This window comes from Odocoileus virginianus, chromosome 2 (genome assembly GCF_023699985.2).
Source record: "Odocoileus virginianus isolate 20LAN1187 ecotype Illinois chromosome 2, Ovbor_1.2, whole genome shotgun sequence".
In the NCBI taxonomy this organism is placed as follows: domain Eukaryota; kingdom Metazoa; phylum Chordata; class Mammalia; order Artiodactyla; family Cervidae; genus Odocoileus; species Odocoileus virginianus.
Window position 1 is genome coordinate 79828686 of NC_069675.1, and position 27160 is coordinate 79855845.

General features: G+C 37.7%; 1 long non-coding RNA gene across 3 annotated transcripts in view; it reads left to right on the plus strand.

The window, feature by feature from the left end:
• Positions 1-22333: 22333 nt before the first annotated feature.
• LOC139029959 (uncharacterized) overlaps positions 22334-27160 on the plus strand; it is a 103854-nt gene continuing 99027 nt past the window's right edge. For 2 of the 3 annotated variants that reach the window (XR_011482308.1, XR_011482311.1), the window contains exon 1: positions 22334-22864. This is a non-coding gene — a long non-coding RNA (uncharacterized lncRNA). The remainder of the gene's footprint in view (positions 22865-27160) is intronic. The other variant, XR_011482310.1, reaches the window with a different exon arrangement.

Consider the following 27160-nt stretch of genomic DNA (forward strand, 5'->3'; position numbering starts at 1 on the left):
CTTGTGTTTCTTTTCATCCATGCCTCCTTTAACACAATCATCCTTCATGGGGATGGAACCAATGGGAAGCTACTTTGCCTATTCAACAGTAAACAGATTCTCCTTTTAATTTCACTCCCTGCACCTTGAACTTTTCTTTCACTGCATTGATTGCACTAGACACTTCTCTACATTTAAAAATCACCATGTCCCTCCATAATAATGCAAATTCATTAGGACAAGGACCACCAGGCCTATTTTGTCTACCTGTATATACCCAGCACACATCACAGGCTCTAGCCTATAGAGCGCACACAATGAATATTTGCTTCTTAGAAGTACAAGATGACAGTGTGGATTGGAGCATTATCATGAAGGGAAAACAATGGTCTTTGGAATCAGAAAAACCTAGGTTCCAATCTTGGGTCTTGCCTCTCTCAGACTGTGTGATCTTTGGCAGTTTTCTTAACTCCTCCATTCTCAAGGTATTTCATTTTAAAATAGAGATAAACTCATTTTACTGGAATGTTATGAAAATTAAATGAGCAAATGTATTTAAACTACTTGGCACATCAACAACAGCAACATTTAATAAAATGATAATAATATTTAATGCCACATAAAAAAGCATTATCTAGAAGACAGATAAGATATAGTAAAGGTCATTGAATGTGGAGAGGGAAAAATAAGACATTTAAGAGGATGAAGTGTACTATAGGCCCTAACTGCCCCTATTCAAATGACTGGCATGATCCTTAGGTGATAGCTCAATGAAGGAGGGAGTAAAGAAATAACCTGAGAAAGCATAGTGAAAAGTAGGAAATTCAGAGAGAGAATGGAGACAGAGAGAGACAGAAGTAGAGAATGGAAGCTGCTGTGTAGCCCCTGCCTTCAGGTACTAGTGGGGGTTTTCATTGTCTAAGAATACATATGATCATCCCCATAATACACTCTCCTTCTCTATTCCCACCTGTTCCTTATCACCCATTCATACTCTACTCATCTGCAAATAGCAGATATCTAGTTTAAGACAAGTGGCCAAATATAGAAGCTTACATTGAGATAAGGATTGGAAGAAAAAAACAAAAAACAGAAGTAACAGAATAAATAAAGGAAATGGAAGATAATTTTCATTACCTAAATTGTGAAACAATCAGTGACCAGGTTGAAAAGTTTTGCTGTTATCAATGGGAATAAAAAAATCTAACAATAGTTAGACATGATAGTATTATTTTTTGAAACCTAAGGATGAGTCTTTTTCCAAATTTTTTCAATCCCAAAATTTCTAAAAAAATGCAGTTTATGTAGAAAATAAAGAATGCCATACTGACATCAGATTTTTCACTTGAAAAATTCATAAATTATTCAAACTTCTGAGAAAAAAATTGTTTTCAATCTAAGATTCTAAACTCAGAAAAACTATTATTCCAGTGCTTAATTCCTACAAGTGGGAAAGCAAAATTGCATCATTCAACTCAGAAGAAATCATTTTAAAAGATAAAATAGACTCTTAGTAAAGGAAAGATATACTATTAAAAATTCTATAATAATTTGAAACTATTCCCCAAAACTGTACCTCAAAATCCCACTAAATATTAGAAAGACAGCTGGAGATAGCTAACATTATATAATATTTATAGATCTTTTAAACAATTGGAATTTATTTAATTCTAAAAGCAACCATCAGCATCTTATTGTCCATATTTTATAGCAGAGAAAACTGAGGAACTGAGAGCCTAGGTAAGTTGCATAAGATCACACAGATGGCAGGCATTATAGCTACAATTCCAATTCAATTTGGTCACTAGAGGCTGTGCTCTTCACCATTTTCCTGTATACTGCTTAGAGACATGGGTTAATTTACAAGATTTACATAATATTATAAATTGAAAACTCCTACTAAGAATTCAAGGGAAATCAATGAAGAATAGATTACATCTAACTTAGAAATCACTAGACACAAAAATAAGAACAAAGATTAATCTAGTAAAAAATAATGAAAGGTGAAAGAAGTCAGATAATGAAAAAAATCCCCATAATTAAAAATTATTTTAAAAATGGCAAAGTAATTTTCTTAATAAACATGAATGGTTAAATTCCTTTATAAAAAGCCCAAGACTTTCACTCAGAGTAAAAAAAAGAAACCAGATAAAATGCAATACATTGTAATATACAGAGGACATGCCTGAATTTTTTTAAAAAAAATTTGAAAGTGGACAAATATATGTGACAGACACACGTAAAGAAAATTCCAGGTCTGAGTGAATTCACTGGTGAATTTTACCAAGAATATAATAAAGATATTGCTGAAATTTTTCATAGACTCTTCCAGTGTTTTGAAAAGAAGAAAACAATTCATTCACAATTACCTTATGAACATCATATAATCTTGATTAGAATCCAAGACTTTACAAAAACACATTATAGTCCAAACTCTCCTAAAAACATAGATGCAAAAAATTCCTACACTATAATGGATAAAATCTAGTAGTATACAACAGTAACCATACACAAAGCCAATTTATAAATATGCAGTGTTAGTTTAAAACTAGAAAATCAATGTAAAACACTATATAAACAAAAATAAAGGAAGAGAAATCATGATTAATCAATGACTACAAAGAAATCCTTAAATAAAATCCAACATCCATCCTGATTAAAAAAAAAACACCTTAGCAAACTAGGAATAGAAGGGATTGTTCTTTTTTTTTTTCCCATTTATTTTTATTAGTTGGAGGCTAATTACTTTACAACATTGCAGTGGTTTTTGTCATACATTGAAATGAATTAGCCATGGATTTACATGTATTCCCCATCCCGGTCCCCCCTCCCACCTCCCTCTCCACCCCATCCCTCTGGGACTTCCCAGTGCACCAGGCCCGAGCACTTGTCTCATGCATCCAACCTGGGCTGGTGATCTGTTTCACCCTAGATAATATACATGTTTCGATGCTGTTCTCTTGAAACATCCCACCCTCGCCTTCTCCCAGAGTCCACAAGTCTGTTCTATACATCTGAGTCTCTTTTTCTTTTTTTGCATATAGGGTTATCATTACCATCTTTCTAAATTCCATATATATGTGTTAGTATACTGTAATGGTCTTTATCTTTCTGGCTTACTTCGCTCTGTATAATGGGCTCCAGTTTCACCCATCTCATTAGAACTGATTCAAATGAATTCTTTTTAATGGCTGAGTAATATTCCATGGTGTATATGTACCACAGCTTCCTCATCCATTCGTCTGCTGATGGGCATCTAGGTTGCTTCCATGTCCTGGCTATTATAAACAGTGCTGCGATGAACATTGGGGTGCATGTGTCTCTTTCAGATCTGGTTTCCTCAGTGTGTATGCCCAGAAGTGGTATTGCTGGGTCATATGGCAGTTCTATCTCCAGCTTTTTAAGGAATCTCCACACTGTTTTCCATAGTGGCTGTACTAATTTGCATTCCCACCAACAGTGTAAGAGGGTGAAGGGATTTTTCTTATTCTGATAAAAACTATCTACAAAAACTATTCAGTTAACATTGGATTCATTGGTAAAATGCTGAATGCCTTGTTTTAGAGATTGGTAAAGACAAAATCAGGATTTCTGTAACCATTTCTGTTCAGCATTCTACCAAAAATCATAACCATTGCAATAAGTCAGAGAAAAGAAGTATAGTTTACAAGGATTGGAAAAGGAAAAATATGTAACAATAGATATTTACAGATGGTATGATTGTGTTTGTAGAAAATTCAAAACAATTTAAAGGAAAACCATGAAAATGAATGTGCCATCTTAGAGAACAGGCAGTGACTTAGCAGAGGAGAACAGACTTCAAGTCTTAGCAAATCTCTCATATGATTTTATGAAATTCAATTTCCTAAGCCTCAGTTTCCTTATGGTTCCTGATAGGGGAACTACATTGAAGGTCTCTGGTTAGAGAACTTTTCACAAGGCATGGATTCAAGATATTTGGAAATATTCAATTCCAGACCACAGATATAATCTCATCTCCTTGATCACTGTTAATCAGACAATAGGGAAAAAAAATGAAGCAAGACAGCAAATATTCTATTTCAAAATAGCATACAAATACTAAAATTCCTTTCAAAATCTAATCTTGATTCTTTTGTTTATTCACTGGATACCAATAATGTGCTAGTTATAAGATTCAGACTCATCCCTTGGCTTAAGAGAGTTCATATTGAGAAATGGGAAAACAATATTTGAAGTACTTGATGAGCATTCTTGCATTCTTCTCTACTCATGGTCATCAGAGGGGCAGGGAATCCAGCCTGAGAGTTCCTCAAAGGCATGGACTGCATTTTATCCTCAGTAATTCATTCCTGCTAATGCCAATCTTATTAGGCTAGTTCAGTCCCCAATATGGCATCTGTTTACCATTTTAAACAGTTCTCATCTTTTCTCTCTGAAATTCTGAAAATTTAAATCACACAGAAAGTCAGAGGCAAATTACAGTCTCATTTGCAGTCTCATTCTAAAATTCCTGCCTGTTCTCAATGTCACTCCCTCTGATTGTACTTCCTAGATTAGTTTTATTTAAAATAGTGTCCTCTCCCCACAATCATTCTTAACTCAACCTTTTGTCTCCCTGTGACATTCATTTCTGTTATGCATAAGTTACAATTCATTTATTAATGTGTGAACTTACTGATTCAAAATAAACCAAATGAAATTTGAGGTCTTCCCTGTTTATCATGGTACCCTCCATCTCAGAGCTTAGCATAATTTATTGAATGAATGTTCACCCAAACTTTATTTAGCCTATTTGTCTTACTGTCTAGAAGGTACACAGTAGCCTCCTAAAATAGCTTTGCCATAGCTTCATTAACCATTTGTTATTGGGCTTGGGTTGCTAGCAAATATTTCATGATTATGTAAAGGCTGTGATGAGTACTTTTGAACTTGAAGTTTTTTATTCATTTTCAGATCCTTACACAGTAGTCAAATTAATTGGTCAAAGCTACATCGTATCTGATGCACTGACTGCTCTGGGAACTTTATCATCCCTAACACTGACTTTTTAATAACAGAAGAGCTATAATGCTTATTCATCTCCAATTCTTGAAAAATGGTACTCTCCATTTGCAGAGAGCTTCGATGTTATGTACGGTCATGGTTTTGCTTCCAGTAGATAACCCTGTTAAACTCCATGCAGATAACTTGAACACTAATGTTTCATCTCTTCTTCCATGGAGACTTGCTTGAACCAGACCTGATTTGAATGGTCCTTTCTGCCCTGATCTTTTGGGCCCCCTTTCACTAGTAGAGTTTCCAAAACCTGTTCTGCAGAACAGGAAAGGAAAATGTTTCCTTACTCTTGCTCTTAGGTTTCCATCCTCCTGAGCATAATTTGGGACCAAGAACATTAATGTAGACCTCATTTTTCTCCCAACATAGACTACTACTGTAGACTTAAATTATCTTTCCAGATAATGTATCATCTTCTACCACGGCAAAGAGTAGGATGTAAAAGTATTGCCTTTGCTATTATCCCAGAGCCTAAGACAGTAATTTTCTCCAAGTAGACCCTTAGCAGGACAAGCACAGTGTTCTGAAAAAAAGCATGGATCATGAAGTCAAGATAACTTGCGTAAACTTCTGATTTTGGTACATAGTAACCATGGAACTCATTGCCCCTTCTATGTAACTCACAGTGTGAGAATATAAACAGGGTTATATAATAATTCAGTTCTGACTTATTATGTACTCTGTTTGCTAGGTTCTACAATACCTAATTTTTATAATTGTTTAAAATTCTTAAAATAGTCATATCATGTTTCTTTGATTTAAATTTTTAATATTAACAATAAAATGCATGTTTTGCCAGTTTATTGAAAGATCTGGACATGGTGAAATGAGAGAGGGAACCAAATTTGTTTTCCTCCTGCCACTGCCTTTTAATCGAGTTTTGCCACATCTCTCATACCTTATCCAAGCTAGATCTCAGAACAGGTTAGCCCTGTTTTCAGATCAAAGCTTAAAGTTCTGCTTCAGTTTAAATCTTCTCCTCATCCCCACTGACAACTCAGATTTTAGACCTGCATAGTTTCAGTTTGGAGAGGGTTGTGGTTAGCTCTTGCAATTTTTTCTCACTCACTCCTCCAATCCTCTTAACTCATATCCATCTTTTCCAGATTGGAAATCCAGGAGAGTAGAATGTTAAAGGTCACCGTGCACTTTACTCGAATTGGACAGTGTTAATCAGGCATTGACGGCCTCTGGGTGCTAGGTACGCAAATTCCAGCTATTGAAGGTTTATTTCATGGGTTCCTTTGAGATCTCCTTGATGAAGTTCTTCCAGTGAAACACTCCGGAGTAGCAATGATGTGATCTGTAGATGATATTGCTTCTTGCCTCTTTCCTTTCCCCAGATTCATCATCTAATGGTACAACTCCAGCTTCTGTCTGCTAGAGCTGATTGACTCTTGCCGGGAGCTCACTTGGATATAATTTGTTCAATATGACTGCAGCCTGACTTCCCTCACAAATGGGTGTCCACTTGTGAGATGAAGTCTAGGATCCCATTATAGCTATCTCTGCTCACCCTACTGTCATAGAAGCTCTGGCCAGCTTCTCATCTTGAGACTTTTCCAAGTAAGAATATGAACTAGTCCTCCAGTATCCATCTCCTCAAATATTGCTCTGGTCCTTTGGTAACAGCAGACCTATGGCTTCTGCCCAAAGGAGGTGGTAGAGAGCTGATACTCGTGGAATTAGATGCTGACATGGAGCCATAGAGTTGATAAAAGTGTGGGTTTGCAGCTAGGAGAACTGAGTTTAAATCTGACTTCTGCTTCTTTTAGATTTCATAACTTTGTGTGTGTTAGTTGCTCAGTCATGTCTGGCTCTTTGTGATCCTATGGACTGTAACCCACCAGGCTCCTCTGTCCGTGGAATTTTCCAGGCAAGAATACTGGAGTGGGTTGCCATTTCCTGCTCCAGGGCATCTTCCTGACCCAGGGATCGAATCCGTGTCTCCCGCTTTACAAGCAGATCCTTTACCATCTGAACCACCAGGAAGCCCAATTAATCATCCTAGTCTTGGTTTTCTTGAGTATATAATGTTACACAGATTAAGAAGGAAAGTGAGTGGGATAGTGTTGCAGGCCCTACAGTGGTATACAGCCAGGCCCTAACTTTTGCTTTCATGTAACACTTGCCTCTGAATTCATAAAATATCTACATCCCAAGGAGGGACAGCTCTTTTTCACAAGGAAATCCAAGTGGGCTTCCTGGCAGGAGTGAACCAGCTCTAGCAGACATACCTCCTCTTGCCGAATGGTACATGGATAATACAGTTCAAATGGGAGTCCTTCATCTGGATGTGACAATGGATTTAACATCTGAGGATGAAATTCTTTGCTCTACAAGTTAGTGATTTCCCTTTAAGGGCCTGAGTGCCCATGATTTGAAAGAAATAATGAATGGATAAATGCTTGGGAATAAGCCTCATGACTTCTTTACCTTATATTTGATCTCTTCGTATTGATTCTATATATTTTTTCTCATTTGACACACCTAATACAGCTGAGAAAGGAAGGTACTATAAATCATTTTCTCAAACTTATTCCTCCTAAATACCTTTATAATTGATTTCAAGGAGATGTAGGAAAGCATGAGGCCCCTATCAATTTTTTTACCCATGGCATGCTGCTGAAATAGCTCAGACAGTAAAGAATCTGTCTGCAACGTAGAAGAACCGGTTTCGATCCCTGGGTCGGGAAGATCCTCTGGAAAAGGAAATAAGTGGCAATCTTGTAATGTAATACCCAATTACATAAGAGTATTTTTGCCTGGGGAATACCATGGACAGAGGAGTCTAGCTGGCTACAGTCCATGGGGTCGCAAACAGTCAGACACGATTGAGCGAGAAACACTACTACTACTACTAGTAGAAATCAGATCTTGAGTTTGATCAATATCATTGGTAGTGAAAATAATGACTTAATTTGCCATTAACTCAAATGATAAATGTGAAAAACAGGTGAGCTTCTTCACATCTTTTGGAAATGAGTATTTTTTCTTTGTGTAATGTTTAATTATGAGTGACACTTTCTCTAACCTCTCTGGAATAAGATAGAGGCTATTTGTTATCTTTAAGTATATTTTCCATTAGTGCCTTGGTTTCATTTTCTTCTCAAAATTTTATATTGGCTAACATTGGGTATCATGAAGGGCACTTAACAAAACAAAAAAAATATTCAAATAGAGGCTGTTCATTCCTATCTCAATTCTTTGTGTTTGCACTATTGTGCTCTTGGAATATTTGTCTTATTATTGATTCATTTATTCAATATTCATTTATTAAGAATCAGCTTTGTGACTAGAATTCTGTATGAAGTTCAGTCTCTTCATTAAGAGCCAGTTAAAGTGTCACCACTGCCATATGTTTGTCCTATTTTCTTTATTTGGAATTGAGTTTTCCTCATTTTGTTGGCCAGTAGTAGTTGGTTTACATATTTGTAATATTATATCTTATAGCAATTATTTATTCCTATCTCCTCCCCCTTTACTTAAATATAGTTCAGAGGCTATGCAGACAGAACAGGCCTGCTTTAAATTTGACCACTGCCTTTCTTATCTGTTGGTGTATAAGCTCCATCAGAAGGGAGATTGTATCTCTGTTGTTCACTGATGTTTTCCCAGGGCCCTCCCAGTCTCTAGCACAGAGGAGTCACAAAATAAATTTTTGTCTAATGAATGTGTGGATGGATACTCTTATGAACTGGAATTTTGGCATTTACCAATAAGGAGTAAGAGTGATAAGGGTGCATACTTTGAAGAATTTCCTTGGGTTTGCAAAGTGGAAGAAGAAGAATTTAGAGTGTATTAGGAGAAATTTGATTGTTGCTATTGTTATTTTTCTTTACCAACACTGGTAAATTTTTTTTGCTAATTCTTTGGTGAAGATATCCCACTTTATATCAACTAGAGATTTTAGAATAGATTGATATTTATGTTAATTTTATAATGAAATTGATATAGATCAGAAATTTCAAATCATTTTTAATTTTTCATGAACACAACTTATTTTAATATAATTAGTATACAATATGATTTTCTAATTCCTTGAGTACCCTATGAAATAGGAGTTATTTAAAATGATTTGGATTTTGAGCCAATTTTCTTTTAATTGTGCATCTACCTCAGCTCCTTGCACAAAAAGAACTCAGTAAATGGTACATCTATTTATTCTCCTTTAATCTAGATGAGGAAGACAGGAGAGAGAAAGCCTTATCTTATACATAGGATCTCAAAGCTCCTTGAAGTGCTATAATTGCCCAGAGTCCATACTCAGTAACTGGCAGGGCTCTATCTAGTTCTTATGCTTTTGGTTCTTGTAATCTTTTTCTCTACCTCAGCACAGGCATTTTCAACTTCCCTTAATTCCATACCTTACTACAATTGGTTCCCTTCTCTTTAATAACATACATTTTGATTGGAATTCACATACATAAAGAAGATTTTGCTTTGGTCATGCAGTGACCACACTGTAAAACTCTGCCTGCATATTTCTTTCAGACAGCTTCTCTCAGAGGTGACCTGAAATTTTATATAGGTGTGGATTGTTATCACTCTCTGTTGATGACAATTATTCTAGTTATGCAATTGATATAAGTAGGAATGGCTAATGCATGGGGAATAAAGAATGCTGTGTTGCTGGAGTTAAAATGCTATAACTATTATCTGTGTTTGGGAAGGTGAAGGAGGGAAAAAGGCTTAGAGGAAACTAATTCTCTGTGTTGTCATCGTCACATTTGCTCACTATTTACTTGTAGACACGACAAATTATCTCCCACTCCAAATTTTTTTTTTTGCTTATACCAGCAATGCAGGAAAACTAATATCTACAATTTCTAGACTCTCTTGCAGCTCAGTTTATGTTTGCAACTGTTTTCTCAAGGACCTATATCTACAGAAGTCATGGAGCTAGAAATAATTGATCTATATAAGATGATAGCAGTACTCCTGCTGACCACAGCTTCTGTGGTCCAGGCTCTAGCATCCTTGTGCCATGAGCTGTTCAGTCACCCAGCTGTGTCCGACTCTTTTTGACCCCAAGGACTGCAGCACACCAGCCCTTTCTGCCCCTAGCCATCTCCCAAAGTTTGCCCAAGTTCATGACCATTGCATCAGTGATACCATCCAGCCATCTCATCTCTGACAACACTTCTCTTCTGCCCTCAGTCTTTCCCAGCATCAGGGACTTCTCCAATAAGGTGGCTGTTCATATCACTGTGCCATGAGAGGTTATGGTAAAAATGATATATTTGCTAAATGGTGGTGCAATTCCCAGGTGGCTCAGTGGTAAAGAATCCAACCTGCCAATGCAGGAGATTCAGGTTTGATCACTGGGTTGGGAAGATCCCCTGGAGTAGGAAATGGCTACTACTTCAGTATTCTTGCCTAGAAGATTCCATGGACAGATGAGCACAGTGGGCTGCAGTCCATGGGGTCACAAATGTTCAGAAACAATTGATCATGCATGCATATTATTGACATTTTTGTGAATATATTTTTTCTGTCTACACTATTCTTTCTTTTCATATCTGAATGATTGAGTATATGCTTTTTTAATATTTATTTCTATTTATTTATTTCACTGAACTGGGTCTTAGTTGTGGCACATGGGGTCTTGAGTTTTCTTTGCAGCATGGGAACTCTTAGTTGCAGCATGTGGGATCTAATTCCCCAACCAGGGATCAAACCTAGGCCCCCTGCATTGGCAGCATGGAGTCTTAGCCACTGAACCACAGCTGAAGTCCCTGCCTACATTCTTCTGACTGTGAAGCCTAGTTCCTTGGCTCTCCTGGAAATTTAGTGATTAATACTCTTTGTTATTTCCATTTGAAATGGACAGAGAGAATTTTGCTATCTACAATCAAGAACTCAGTGATACACAATTGCATATGTTTCTGGTAAAAGCTGTTATAGAAAAATCACTTTGCTAACATTACCTAAAATAATACTTTTAAACAAAAACTTCTGAAATACTTTTGCAGAAAAATGCTGAAGAATTTTATGACTGAAAATTCCTTTGAAAATAACTGACAGAGATACCAGGGGCATTTGAAAATTATTTTTCAGTTGTTAAGACACTTTCTTGCACTTAATCTTTTTTCCTTTACTTATAAATACATTAAGTGCCAGCCCTATAAAGCTGTAGATGAAAATTTTGCAAACTGAATGAGCTTAAATCAATTATTTAAAATTGTTTATCAGCAAATGGGGAAGTTGGAGTTTAAAGGTTAGTCATCCGACTCCAAATGTTTACTTAAATTTAACAAATGATTTTTGATATTAGTTTTTTTTTTCCTTTTCCAGTGGCATTGCACATTAGATTTTATCTTTATCATCTGCAAAGGAAAACTTATGGAGTAATTGTTCAAATAGTTTTTATGAAGGTTATATCTTTACTGTTTGTTACATGTTCTCAATTCTGATTTATTACTATATCCATACATTTATTTCTTAGTCATTATTCAGTCATAAAGAGTTTCTCTCTTTTTTAATAACAACTTGATTGAGATATATGATTCACATACCATACAGTTCACCTACTTAAAGTGTATAGTTCAATGGATTTTAGTATTGACATATTCAGATGCAACCATTACCACAACTGATTTTATAACATTTCATCTTTCTCCCAAATAACCCCTTCCCAAGGCAATCACTAATCTGCTTTCTATATCTATGCATGTGTGCATGCTCAGTTGTGTCTGACTCTGCGACCTGATGGATCATAACCCACCAGTTTCCTCAATCCAGGGCATTCTCCAGGCAAGAATACTGGAGTGGGTTTTCATGCGCTCCTCCAGGGGACCTTCACAACCAGGGATCAAACCCGCATCTCCTGGTCTCTTGCTTTGCATACCGATTCTTTAGCCCCTGAGCCACTGGAGAAGCCGTCTGTATCTATAGATTTGCCCATTCAAAACTGATCAGCAGCTTTCATTCCCTGTTATAGGTAAGCCATGATGCACCTTACTGTCAATAACTTCATCTCCATTCAGTTCAGTTCAGTTGCTCAATCATGTCCGACTGTTTGTGACCCCATGGACTGCAGCACGCCAGGCTTCCCTGTCCATCACCTACCCTCAGAGTTTACCCAAACTCATGTGCATTGAGTAGGTGATGCCATCCAACCATGTCATCCTTTGTCGTCCCCTTTTCCTCCCACCTTCAAGCTTTCCCAGCATCAGGGTTTTTTCCAATGAGTCAGTTCTTCGCATCAGGTGGTCAAAGTATTGGAGTTTCAGCTTCAACATCAATCCTTCCAATGAATGTTCAGGACTGATTTCTTTAGGATGGACTGGTTGGATCTCCTTGAAGTCCAAGGGACTCTGGAGAGTCTTCTCCAACACCACAGTTCAAAAGCATCAGTTCTTCGGCACTCAGTTTTCTTTATAGTCCAACTCTCACATCCATACATAACTACCGGAAAAACCATAGATTTGACTAAATGGACCTTTGTTGGCAAAGCAATGTCTCTGCTTTTTAATATGCTGTCTAGGATGGTCATAACTTTTCTTTCAGGGAGCAAGCATCTTTTAATTTCATGGCTGCAGTCACCATCTGCAATGATTTTGGAGCCCAAGAAAATAGTTTGTCACTGTTTCCACTGTTTCCCCATCTATTTGCCATGAAGTGATATGACCAGATGCCATGTTCTTAGTTTTCTGAATGTTGAGTTTTAAGCCAACTTTTTCACTCTCCTCTTTCACCTTCATCAAGAGGCTCTTTAATTCTTGTTTGCTTTCTGCCATAGGGTTGTATCATCTGCATATCTGAAGTTACTGCTATATCTCCCAGAAATCTTGATTCCAGCTTGTGCTTCATCCAGTCCAGCATTTCTCATGATGTACTCTGCATATAAGTTAAATAAGCAGGGTGGCAATATACAGCCTTGGAGTACTCCTTTCCCAAATTGGAACCAGTCTGTTGTTCCATGTCCAGTTTTAACTGTTGTTTCCTAACCTGCATAGAGATTTCTCAGGAGGCAGGTCAGGTGGTCTGGTATTCCTATCTCTTGAAGAATTTTCCACAGTTTGTTGTGACCCACCCAGTCAAAGGCTTTGGCGAAGTCAGTAAAGCAGAAGTAGGTGTTTTACTGGAACTCTCTTGCTTTTTCAATGATCCAACGGATGTTGGCAATTTGATATGCGGTTCCTCTGCCTTTTCTAAATCCATCTCGAACATCTGGAAGTTCACAGTTCATGTATTGTTGAAGACTGGCTTGGAGAATTTTGAGCATTACTTTACTAGTGTGTGACATGAATGCAATTGTGTGGTAGTTTGAGCATTCTTTGGCGTTGCCTTTCTTTGGGATTGGAATGAAAACTGACCTTTTTCCAGTCCTATGGCCACTGCTGAGTTTTCCAAATTTGCTGGCGTATTGAGTGCAGCACTTTCACAGCATCATCATTTAGAATTTGAAATAGCTCAACTGGAATTCCATCATTTCCACTAGCTTTGTTCATAGTGATGCTTCTTAAGGCCCACTTGACTTTGCATTCCAGGACATCTGGCTCTAGGTGAATGATCACACCATCGTGGTTATCTGGGTTATGAGGATCTTTTTTGTATAGTTCTTCTGTGTACTCTTGCCACCTCTTCTAAATATCTTCTGCTTCTCTTAGGTCCCTACCATTTCTGTCCTTTATTGTGCCCATCTTTGCATGAAATGTTCCCTTGGTATCTCCAGTTTTCTTGAAGAGATCTCTAGTCTTTCCCATTCTATTGTTTATTTCTATTTCTTTACATTGATCACTGAGGAAGGCTTTCTTATCTCTCCTTGCTATTGTTTGGGACTCTGCATTCAAATGCGTATATCTTCCCTTTTCTCCTTTGCCTTTTGCTTCTCTTCTTTTCACAACTATTTGTAAGGCCTCCTCAGACAACCATTTTGCCTTTTGAATTTCTTTTTCTTGGGGATGGTCTTGATCACTGCCTCCTGTACAATTACACAAACTTCTATCCATAGTTCATCAGGCACTTTCTCTATCAGACTAATCCCTCGAATCTATTTGTCACTTCCACTGTATAATTGTAAGGGATTTGATTTAGGAAATACCTGAATGGTCTAGTAGTTTTCCCTACTTTCTTGAATTCAAGTATGAATTTGCCAATAAGGGGTTCATGGTCTGAGCCACAATCAGCTCCTGGTCTTGTTTTGGCTGACTGTATAGAGCTTCTCCATCTTTGGCTGCAAAAATATAATCAATCTGATTTCGGTATCGACCATCTAGTGATGTCCATGTGTATAATCTTCTCTTCTGTTGTTGGTAGAGGGTGTTTGCTATGACCAGTGCATTCTCTTGGCAAAAATCTCTTAGCCTTTGCCCTGCTTCATTCTGTACTCCAAGGCCAAATTCTTTCCCCCTAAATTCTTTTACAGACTTATTGGATAGTATTTTAATCAATTTCTGCTTAATTGTGTCAACATTTTAATGTCTAGCATTTTAATATTTTCTGAGCTCACATTTCTTTTTCATCTTTTGAGTGTTTGTTTCTCTTTATATATTTCTAGAGTGTTGTGTCACTATTATTCTGGATCATATTTATAAAGATGTGGAAAGACCAGGCTCAGTGATCAATTGGACTTTATCTGCTGTGGTGAAGACACTGTGTCTTTTCTCCTGGTGAGAGTTCCTTCCAAGAGTGGGAGTGATTACAGAGGCTGGGGACCCCATGCTTTTTCCCCTTGTAGTCCCCCTCATAAATGAAGCCTGGAATACATGATCTATCTAACCACATTCAGTGTAGGGGGCTGGTAGAGTGCCTGAAGTTTTTAAAATATTTGATGATTTCTTTATTGTTAACTGCTCTATCTTTTAGCTTCTGATGATAAAATTTAGCAGGCTATATCCTGTTGAAGTGGCAGTAGGCAATGGGACATAAGGGAGAAATTAATTAGGAAAAAAAAATGTGGGTGTTTTCTTTTCCCTTTAGTGGCAGTTCTGAGTTAGCTTGTATGTTCCATCTTCTTATCTCTCTCTCTCTCTCTCTTTTTTTCTTACTATTTCTGATTAACTTTATATTCTTCTTTACCATGAATTTTCATTAAAAGTATAATCTGTTTTAGTTGAATTCTAATTGCTCAAGAACTATCCAGTCTATAAAACTAAGTTGGCACGAGATTGTCAATTTATCATCGTTTCTTTACAGCTATAAACTCCACCAAATGCCTATCTGCATGTGGCAAAAATTGAGATCAATGGAAAAAGGAAAAGAAACATCGGTATCTTATGTGAATGGGAAAATTTTTAAGTAGACATTATTTTTTAAGACAGTCTCAAATTTATAAAAAAAAATTGCGATGCTAGCTTCCCCAATTATTAACATCTTATACACATATGATATAATTATTGACATTAACAAACCAATATTAATTCACTACTATTAACTAAAGGTCTATACTTTATTCAGATTACCATAGTTTTTACCTAGTGTCACTTTTCTGTTCCAAGATCTCATCCAAGATACTACATAACACTCTTCCCCTTCCCTCTATACCCCTATCAATCACCAGTGAGGAAATACAGAAAGGAAAACAGTCAAGCAAGACAAAATAATACTAGATTGATCATTAATCAGAGTCAAGGACCTTTAGTTCCTCCTCAAGGGCTGTAGATAATATTCCAAGCCATGTCCTCTGAGTTATTTTGCAGATACTGAAACCCCCACCAGGTGGAAGAAGTGAACTGTATCCTGCCCAAAAGCACATAAATCCCAGATCTTTTGGAATCATAAGCTTGATGATGTTAACCCCCAATTGCCTCATCACCAACCAATGAGGACAATGTCTAAGAGCTGATCACACATCCCACAAAGCCCCCTCTCTCAACCTGTCTTTGAAAACCTTTCCCTGAAAGTCTTAAGGGAGTTTGGGTCTTTTAAACACTAGGTACTTGGACTCTTCTTGGCTCCTGCAGTAAACATGACACTTTCCTGCCCCACAGTCAGGGTCAGTAGCTTCGTTTTACTGAGCACAGGGAAGCGGACCCAAGTTTGGTTAGGCAGCAGTTTATAGCAAGCATGGGCTGGGTTTGTAAGCCTAAACGTGGTAAGGCTGAGGCTTTGGCTGGTGTTCGCATATCCTGCAGGATGCATGCCTTTGGAATAGCTGATCTTAACTCTGTTCCCAATTATCACCAGCCCCTCCCTAACCAGCTCACCTTGAAGGAAAAGCTCTAGCAAAATGGTGAGAGCGGAGGAATCTCTTTAAACTTCTTATATTTTCATTTTAACCATAATCATGACCAGTTGAGATAAGGGTTTGTAAACCATGGCCTTGGGTTATAGGAAGAGCTTTCTCTTTGGTGTTCTTGAAACTTAGAGCATTGGAATAATCTTTTACTGTGTGTACAACCCTAACACATTACTTTTGAAATCTCTAGACATTTATTAGCATTCAACTCTATTTTCAACTAAGCAACAAATAGTAGATACCTAACCTTCTCTCCCTTTTAAAATAAGTATTCTAAAAATGTGTTGCATGCAATTCTTTCAAGAATGTGAATTTGAGCTCCCATGATCCTTTAAGAGAAAGTCCTACAAACCTCTTTAGCTGTGTCATCTACTGATTCTCCATGTACGGCTATCTCTGAATGCTGCTGTTGTTGCTGTTCAATTGCCAAGTCACGTCCAGCTCTTTGCAACCCCATGGACTGCAGCACACCATCCCTCCCTGTTCCTCACCATCTCTTAGAGTTTGCCCCAGTTCTTGTCCAATGAATCAGTGATGCCATCCAACCGTCTCATCCTCTGTCACCCTCTTCTCCTCCTGCCCTCAATCTTTCCAAGTATCAGGGTCTTTTCTAACGAGTCAGCTCTTTGCATCAGGTGGCTAAAGTAATGGAGCTTCAGCATCAGTCTTTCCAATGAATATTCAGGGTTGATTTCCTTTAGGATTCACTGGTTTGATCTCCTTGCTGTCCAAGGGACTCTAATGCTCTGAATATGCCTCATGGCAATGCATGTACTATACATCTTCTTCTCATTGTGTCTATGCTATGCTTCTTGCTATACAACAGTAAAAGGAACTCAAATAGTTATGTTCAAAGACTAATTGTGCTATTTACTAAGTGTATGCCCCAGGGCAATGCTGGTAAATTCTATAAGCCACATTGTTTTGCCATCTATACAATAGAAATAGGGCAAAATGATATCAAACTTGTGGTGTTATTAAATTTTAATGAGATCACATTCATTTGGACACTTAGTACTTGCCTCGACATATGTGGATTATTTTAAATATTCATCTTTATCTGTATAATGTCTATTTATCTTTCAGGGATTAATAGAGGCTTTCCTCTTTCCAAAAGCCATCCATTATTTCTTATGCCACTCCCACCCAGCTCGAGTTAACTGCTACTTCTGTGTATTTAATACTATCAAAATTGTTGTCTCACCATATTGTAGCTGTCAGTCTTGCCTAGAGGGGCTGTGTCTGTCTTATCCTAAAACCCACATGGAAAGTCCTTGTTTCTGACTATATTTGTCACTCAAGTATTGAAATAATGAATATTAAGTCTTTTAGTCAGCCCATTTAATTAAAAAATTTTATATATTTGACTTAAGATCTAATTAAATATGGCCATAAACAAAATATCCACCCCTAAGGTTTCTGCCTTCCACATGTCTTAGTGTGGTTTCCAATTTCCAGATCAGCCTTCAAACTTAGCATGAATGTAGGGTTTCCTGCTTCATCAGTAGCATTGCACACATGTCAGGATAATTTCCTAGTGGGTATTTTAAAGATTTCTTTTCATATTTAAATTTTTACTACTTTGGGATCTTCTCCTTGAGTTTGCAACAAATGCAGTTAAAATATCTGCATAGTTGATGCACATGGGACTTTTGGATTTCAATAATAGTTTGAGTCTAGGAACCTTATTCTCAATCTAATTAAAAGCTCTAGGTCTCCAGAAACAGACCAAACTGTAGTTTTCTGGAAATAGTCCACCGAAGTCCTCAGCTTCACAGAAAACAGCAGCCTTAACTTGTGCCTAGTTGTGCCTGTGAAATACAGACAATGCACAGCTGACTGGTGATTCTCATGCCATGTCATTATCTGAGCTGATGATTAGTCAAACAGCACAGCAGTGTGGTTTGTCTTATGTTAGCTATTGGTTAGTAATTGTGTAATCATCCTCTCAGATATCTGCACACACTTCATTGAATACAATAATACTATGGCTCATTTAATCCAGTCTCTCTATAACACAGTTCTGTGCTGGCTTAATATTAAATGACTCAAATTCTGGGTGAGGAACAGATTGGTTGCTTCATCTCCATCAAGTCACTTGATCCCTCTCAGGCTGATCCCACAGTCCTCAAAACATGGTTTTGGGTTTCCTTTAGGATACACAAGTGAATTCCAAACTATACTCACACTAACACTAACATTATCTGCCATTTCACCATCCATCTTTCATGAGTGTACAATGAAGTTTCCCAGAGCCTACAAGACATGTGTGTGCTCAGTCGTGTCGAACCTCTTTGTGATCCCATGGGCTGTAGCCCACCAGGCACTTCTGTCCATGGGATTTCCCAGCAAAGAATATTGGAGTGGGTTGCCATTTCCTCCTCCAGGGGCTCATCCCAACCCAGGGACTGAACCCACATCTCCTGCATTGGCCAGCAGATTCTTTACCACTGTGCCACCTGGGAAACCCTCTACAAGATGCATGATATTGCAAAGATTGACTGTATAAGCCAGTGAAAGAATCTGTCTTCTATTAAGCCAGGCATGAGAGATATATCCAAATACAAAATCTGGTGGTCTTTTCACTAAACTTTTGTTTTATAAAACACAGTGCTGTGCTGTGCTTAGTCCTTCAGTCATGTCTGATTCTTTGAGACTTCATGAACTGTAGCCCAGGTTCCTCTGTCCTTGGGGATTCTTCAGGCAAGGATACTGGAGTGGGTTGCTATGTCCTCCTCTAGGGGATCTTCCCAAACCAGGGATCGAACTCAAGTCTCCTGCATTGTAGGCAGATTTTTTTTTTTTACCATCTGAGCCAACTAATTTCCCTTAAACAACGTGTTAACATGAAATGGATTTATAATGATTTTAAATGATAATTGATAACAAAATTTTTTTCATGTTTAGTTTCTAATACAGTAATTATCAACAGTAATTATAGACATGTTGATAGATCTAACCCATACACAATAACATTTTTGGGGTCCTCAATAATTTTTAAGACTATAGAGGGGTCCAGAGCTTTCCTATCTGACAGAATAAAATGATATTACTTATCTCCCAGGGTTCATGTGAAGATTGTATAATACAAAGCACTTATAAAGTGCTTTGCAAATGATGATACACATTACAGTAGCAGATGATATTATTCTCATTAACATTTACTTTGGAAGGGTAAAAGATTTCCACTCCCAGTGGAAACAACTTAAATCAAGCTCATGGTTTCTTTCTGCTTATGGAGAACATTCATTTTTGGTGACAGCCTGACATGTAACAACAGTGGTAGTGTATGTAGCGGGAGTTCATTGTTTTTATTTCTTGAAAGGTGTCTTACTGCAAGTTGCTAGAGTAGAATATAATTTCATTGATAGGTGTCTGAAATATTAATTGAGTTGATTCCTAGTCAAAAATTGCAATGAGGTTCAATTATATGTCTAGGTACAAGAAAAATAATATGGAAACATACAGATCCCCCCCCCCCCACTTAGAGATCTTGTGATCTTATAGGAGAGATGTACCTGATTATCTCCATATAGTGTGATACCCGATTTCAATGAAAGGCAAAGCAGACGTATGTTGGGAACAGAGGAAATGGTCCCTAAGTCAGCATGAAAACTGTGAGGGAAGGTCTCCTGGAGGAGGTGTTAGTTGATCTGACTTTTGAGTGATTAGTAGAAGTTATCCAGGTGAACACATGCATGTGAAGGGAAGGAGGATATAATGTAGAAAAGGAAGAGGGCATAGCATCACAAGGCACTGAGTTGCATAATAGCGGGTTGGCCAAAGGTTCATGTAGGATTTGAGTGAAACTTTTGGCCAACACAATAACTTGGTGATGACCTCCAAAACCAAGATATTTGATGACTAAAGCATAAAGGAGGGGACAACTAGTGGTATGGAAATAGATGGAGAGATAGGAAAGAATGTGAAGGCCCTTATTTATAACCAGTGTTATGTAATAGCTTAATTAGAGGGTTTGTATGGTAAGATTAACAATGTGAAAAGCTTACTATGTCCACAAATGTTGTCAGAAAAAGTGTCTGACTCTCCTAGGTAAATACTGCAGTTATTGGGAGACCTGGCCACAGTTTTTCCAAGTCCTGTTAAAGATCACATCTAATTTTCCAGTTGTGTCAATTGGTTTCTTAAACATTAAAAGGCACACAGAGCAAGGAATAGTCCCATTGAACATGAAATCTGGAGGGCAGTAGTTCAACAGCCCAACTCCCTCTCCCTCTTGGAACTGGCATCTTCCCTTCATGTCTACAAAATGCTTGGTATCAATCTAAGCAGCCAGTTCTCATACAGAGTCTGAAATTGGAACATCTTTTCCTTGTGTATCTATCTATTTCATCACAAAGGAAAATAATTTCTGGAAGTCACTTTTTTTTTATGTCTCTTGGGCTTGAACTCAATGCATTTTTACCCCTTGAGCAATTACTCCTTAGACAAAGGACATTCTTCTGATGTATGCTTGGAGGCTGGGTACAGTCCCACCTGAAAAGAATCAGGGATCTGGTAGCAAGACAAAGGTGGGGATTGGATACGAAGTTAACATTAACACTTTCTGCTTTGCCACCACATTTTAGCTCCAGAATAGAAATCCAGCCACTTGACCCACCAAGAGACCTACCTGATTTTTCTTGATGGCTTTTGAGTCTGAGTCCAAAATCCAGCCTGTCCTGGTCTTTATTCCTGGCACCTCCCTGGGCCTTCACTGGCTTCTTGGTTATCTGGTCACACCTGAATCCTCAACTCCCAGCTGCCTCGGTTCTTGGTACTCAGTTGCCTCTTCGCCAGCTCCTGTTTCTCATCTCTAATTTCTCTGCCTTTAACTTTCCTTTTTCGTCAGATCTCTGAATGGTTCCTTCTTTGTCTTCTCAGAGTCTTTACTGAGCCATAAAGAGCTGTGCATACATTTTACTGCAAGCTGTTTAATATACTTCACAGTGTATGCATAAGACTTGCCAACACCCTCTAGCAGATTTTTTTCTTTTCTCCTGAGATTAATCATTCCAGTCGTGATTCCAGTCTGTTTCTATGTTGACTAGTTGAATCTGGGGTAGAACAGGGCCTACAACTACGCATAGAACCTCAGTCTTTTACAGCATCACCAGGGGGTTCTAGAAATGTAGTCCCGGAGCCAGCAGCATCAGCATCGGTGGGGAATAGGTGAGAAATGTAGGCTTTGGGGCTCACTCCAGAACTACTGAGCCAGAAATGCTGGGGTAGTATCAACAATCTGCATTTCAACGTCCTTCCAGGTGATTCTGATGCATGGCCAAGTTTGAGAACCAAACAACTGAAATAGCAGAAATTCAGAGTTAGGCAGTGAAACCTTGGTGGAGGTAATACACCCTTCTGAGCCTCTTTATAAATTAAGAAAGGCACAGTTATTGATGATGAAATACTTACCAGATAGAGAGTAAATGGGCAACTACTTGTAAAGCACTTAGCTTTTGTCACTTACTAGGAGTATAATTTTGTTCTCATTTCTTCCTTCTATTTTCTGAATGTTACAATGATTAACTTTTGAATCACATTTTTCATGCTAATCCTAGCCTGGGAGGCAGGTTTATTCTAGTTGTGCATCTGAAATTTTTTTTTTTTTTATGCTAGATTGATATGTATTAAGTACTGAAGATTTTCTTTCCTCTCCCAGCATCCTAACTCTGCTCTTTATCACCTACATATGACTCTTCGGTAGCTCAGAGGATAAAGAACCCACCTGCATTGTGGGAGACCCAGGTTCAATCCTGCATCAGGAGGATCCCCTGAAGAAGGAAATGGCAGACCACACCAGTATTTTCTCTGTCCTGGAGAATCCCATGGACAGAGGAGCCTGGTGGGCTACAGTCCATGGGGTCACAAATAGTCGGACATGACTGAGCGACTTTCACTTTCACTATGACTCTGTAACACCCATCTGAGGAGAGGGCTACAGTGATTCTCCAAGTCGAGCACTCACTGTTCTTTCTCCCTCTCCTTCATCTCTTGGTTGGGTTTTATACAGCTGCTATTTCATTTCCTTAAAAGTCACTTCTCTTCAGGGTGAAAACGGTACCAGAATATGCCAAGTTTCATGGCCGTGGGATTGTAATTGAGAAATACCACCATCTGTTCATCTTCTCCCTGAGAAATGTGTCCAGACTGATGCCAGTGGTGGCTGCAAATGGTCTCATCAGCAAGACCGTGGGGGTTTACTTTTTTGGTGCATGATGTCACAACAGCAAGTGCGCATCCTTTCTGGTTCAGCTTCCAAGTGGTTTCCAGCTCTGGTCTCTCTTCAGCAGGACACTGGCAATCCTTTGGTGTGGGCAACGGGTGATACTGTTTCCAGGTGCTTCTGCGGAGAAAGGTTGGCTATTTTATCCCCTTGAAGAAGCCTATTCTAAGAACTGTAGCATATTAAGGACCAGATTTCCTGAGCTCCTCCTCTAGGTATACCCTTTGCCAGGTGCTTTTAAAAAATTGTCTTGATTCTTTACAACAATCCTTCAAAGTAGATATTAAGCACCATTTTCCAGCTGAGGAAACTGAGGTTCAGGTGGCATAACAGATTTTCAAAGTCACACAACTATTAAGTAGGAGCATTTTGTTACCACTCAATCTCTCAACTTCGAGTTTCTCTACTATTTTCACAGTGACATGATAAAAAGGAAGGTAAGTTTTCAGGAGTGTACCATGAACCCTAACATATTGGAGAGTTTGATCACAATAGAATTTGGTGTAAAAGTAACTTGATTATATGGGTGTGTGTTTGCATGTGCATGCATGCTTATGTGTGTGTCTGTATGTGTTTGCTTTAGGTGTCTGATTTGCTACCAGCTAAGAGCTACTGCTTATGAACAGACTTTGGGTTACTGACTTTTAGCTTACCCTCCTGCTGGATATCATGGAATCACCTTATATCTAGTTAAAAGAAAAAGTGAAGCATGCCTTTGTTCATTTTATCATTGTTCCCTGGTGGCGGTGGCTTAGTCACTACTTTTTTAGACCCTATGGACTGCTAGCCTGCCAGGCTTCTCTGTCCGTGGCATTCTCCAGGCAAGAATACTGGAGTGGGTTGCCCTCCTCTCCTCCAAGGTATATTCCTGACCCACGGATGGAACCAGCATCTCCTGCATTGCAGGTAGATTCTTTACCACTGAGCTGCTGAGGCCCAGTTACAGGATATATGTCTCTAAATTACTTTACCTCCTGAGTTTGTTTATTCATCTGTTTACTAGAAAGTACAAGTGTTCTTGATTGCAACTTTTCCAAGTGAAGATCAGATAAGATAATGTTTGTAATGGCAACTCACAATCTACAAAGTATGATAAAATATGGTATGTTAATATAGTGTTAATGAAGCTTTAATTTTATAATTATTGTGTACATTTTAAAAATATCAAGCAGATAAGTTTGTGAGACTGTCAGGGCTCATTAGCTGTAAATCCCTTGAAATTTATTGCTTCACTTTCTTCACTCAGAAACTAAGGGTGATTGCATTTTCATTCCTATTTCAAAGGTTTGAAAGTTTAAATAATTCTCATTGACAGTCCTGATTGAGAAACATTATATGAGACTGGCGAGACAGCACAGGCTTGAGGAAAATTCAGATCTGCTTTCAAAATCTGTTTCTATCTTTTGCTGAAAGACCTCTGGCTAGGATAAAAATTTCTTTGATAAGAGAATCGCAACATCTAACTTACAGAATTGTTGGGATGATTAAATATGATAAAATATATGGAAATTATCAATGCATTATGAAACATAAATGCCTTAGCTTATTTATTATTACTATTAGTTTGCAAAGCATAATCCTAGGGGATTAAATATCCTACTTTTTTCCAATTTTAACCAACAATTTTCCCTGTTTTAAGAAAATTCAAATAAATAAAAAAATTTGGGTTTAAATATTATTTAAATTTTTAAATATTATTTAAATTTAAGCAATATTATTTAGATATTTAAATTTAAATAATAATTTATAAAGATTTAAATAATGTTTATTTTATTTAAATATTTAAATATTATTATCCTTCATTTGGGCTTCCCAGGTGGCATTAGTGGTAAAAAACCTGCATGCCAGTGCAGGAGACATAAGATATGTAGTTTTGATCTCTGGGTCTGGAAGATCCCCTGGAGGAGGGCATGGTAACCCACTGCAGTACTGTTGTCTGCAGAATTCTATGGACAGAGGAGCCTGGTAGACTACAGTCCATAGGGTTGCACAGAGTCGGACCCAGCTGAAGTGACTTTGGACACACACATGCATCCTTCATTTAAAGATATATTTGTTGTATTTGTCGTATATTTGCCTAGCTATGTAGCTAGGCAGTTCAAGAAGCAACTTGTGACACATTACTGAATACTTCCCTGATAACCACCAAGTAGATGTACCCACGTCTTGCTTTTCATCCCCACTCTCCTAGGTATCGTTTCATGTTTTCATGCACAAAGGTTTATTATCATTATCAGGTACATGCCTGTTTCTTTTCACCGGATTATAAACTCCTTGAGGATAGCAACTCCCTCTCAACTATGTCTTTATTCCTAAGTGATTTCACAGTTACTGGCACATAGAACCCACTAAATATCTGTTGCATAAATGCGTGATTGTTTCTAAATATACTCAAGATATACTTAATTATACTAAAGGAATTGTAGTGGAGCTTAAAATATTTTACTCCTAACTATACACAAATTATGAGTCATAAAACTGATTTTAGACCCAATTGATAAAGATTCCAAAGTAAAGTTATATATAGGTGCTTAATATGATCTCAAAAACCACTTTCTATCTATACTCTTGTATACAGAGCAACTAAAGTGTTCTAGGTGAAATTTTCAGCATTTTTACCAAAAATGATATATGTTTTTGAATAACTTTTTAAAGTGAATTTCAATTGTCTTTTGAGTGAAGTCCAATTTTGAACAGATATATACTGTAAAGTCAGTTTTGTTTTTTGTCATATCTGACTGAAGTCGTTGATTAATCAGTTAGTTTGGAAATCAGTGCTAGAAAGAGAGAGCAGAGAAAAAATGAAGCACTATAATTTTATAAAAATGAGCATTAATTTTCTGTGAACACTTACGGATGTTGAAAACAGGTATGACTTGAGTTCTGTGATATGATGCTTTAGTATCAGTATTTTAAAGTCTTTTCTTAGAGCAGAAAATGTATCATTGTGCTAAAAATGTCATTATAGGACAAAGAAGGGGTGTGAATCCAGGATCATGACACACTTTACCTGTTTTTAATTTTACCTAAAGTGTTTGGTTTATGGAGGGAAATATACAAGAGAAATTTCCAAGATGAGCTACCCATGGGTCTAAATTATGGGAGCATTGGGAAACATGAAAAGAGAAGGAATCAAAAGACTCGCCTAAGGGAGAGAACTAAAGTCTGCAGAGACATGAGGGTTTTTGTGATGGAAGTGTCCTGTATCTTGACCACAATGGCAGTCACACAAACATATAAGTGTGATACATTTTGAGGGAACTAAATATGTATTTAAGTGCATGTAAAGCTGATGAAAACTTAAGAGGCTGGTGGATTGTATCTAAGTCAGTTTCCTGGATGTGTCATTGTACTATAGTCCCAACAGATGTGGGGAAACATGGGTGATGATTATATAGGATCTTTCTGTACTATTTCTTACAACTGCATGTGCATTTATAATTATTTCCAAAAAGAACTTTAAAATGTATTAGAGTTTTGTTTTGTCATGGAAAACATGAATGTAAGCTTGAATCATTCATTATAGAAACAAAAATAACCAGTGACTTTTGTAGGAGAAAGAAGAAGGAGAAAATTGCAGATTGAGGATTGAAAATTGAGTATTTCTTGACAATGAAGATGAAGTCCTTCACTGATTCATCCATCCATTCATCTATTCATCTACCTATTATTTCTGGAGTGCTATTGATGCTCTAGACCATGACCAGGGTACCAGCGATAATATAGTATCTTCTTGAGAGGATGCCATCATTAGAAGGAGGCAAATAGGTAGATTATATACTCAGTGAAGCATGGCTGATTCAGGAGTGGAAATGTAGGATAATAACAGGATGCACTGAAGGGGGGGGGGGTCAATATTCCCTGGAAAACATGAACATTAAGAGAACTTTCATGAAAGAAACAAATTTTGAAGTGTTTATATTTCTAGGCAAATTTTCTTCCCTTTCTTTTAATCCCGCCTCAAAGAAACCAGAGAAAGGCTGTCCAGAAAGAGCATTGTGAGTTCTGTATTTTCATCTACAACTGTGCTTAGACTTCCTATTTGATGAATCTATATACTCACTTGTTCCCATAGAATTGTGAAGACCTCGTGTACCTTCCTCAATGCTTAGGGTGTACTAGATATGCAATAAATGTTGAATTAATGATTGAATGAAATCATATCCCTCATACATGTAGAAGAAATAAATTATGTGCCAGAGAGAAGGATCATGGCACAGTTTGTATTGAATGCTCAGCTATAGTATCAGGAAGGTGCAGAGGCCTCAGGTAAGACTTCAAAATGAGAGCAGAGTTTTGCAGATGAATAATCACTGTTTCACACTGATACTAATGATCAAGTTTAGTGCCTTACAATAATTTCTTTTACTCCTTCCAAGAACTGTGTGGAGTGCATGCTTTCCAGCCTTTCCATTGAATTTTTCCCTATTCTCTTTGTTGCTTCCTAACAAGATATTATAAGTAGCAGTATCTGTAGTAGAAAACCTCAAGAAGTAGATGCCCACCATGTGCCAGCCAGATGTTGCTGGAAATTCTTTTGGAATGTAGTAGTGCATTTTTCTTAGTTTTGGGAAATGTGGCTTCTCTTTCACTGGGAATATAAACTTTGCCCAACTCAAATGAGGGCACAGTGCCTCTGTGTCTTGCATTCTGTTGGTCAATACATTGTAAACTGGAAGGAGAGGTGCCAGAAAAGGCCAGCCTTGGACTGGAGTCCCCACCCAGCCCCATCT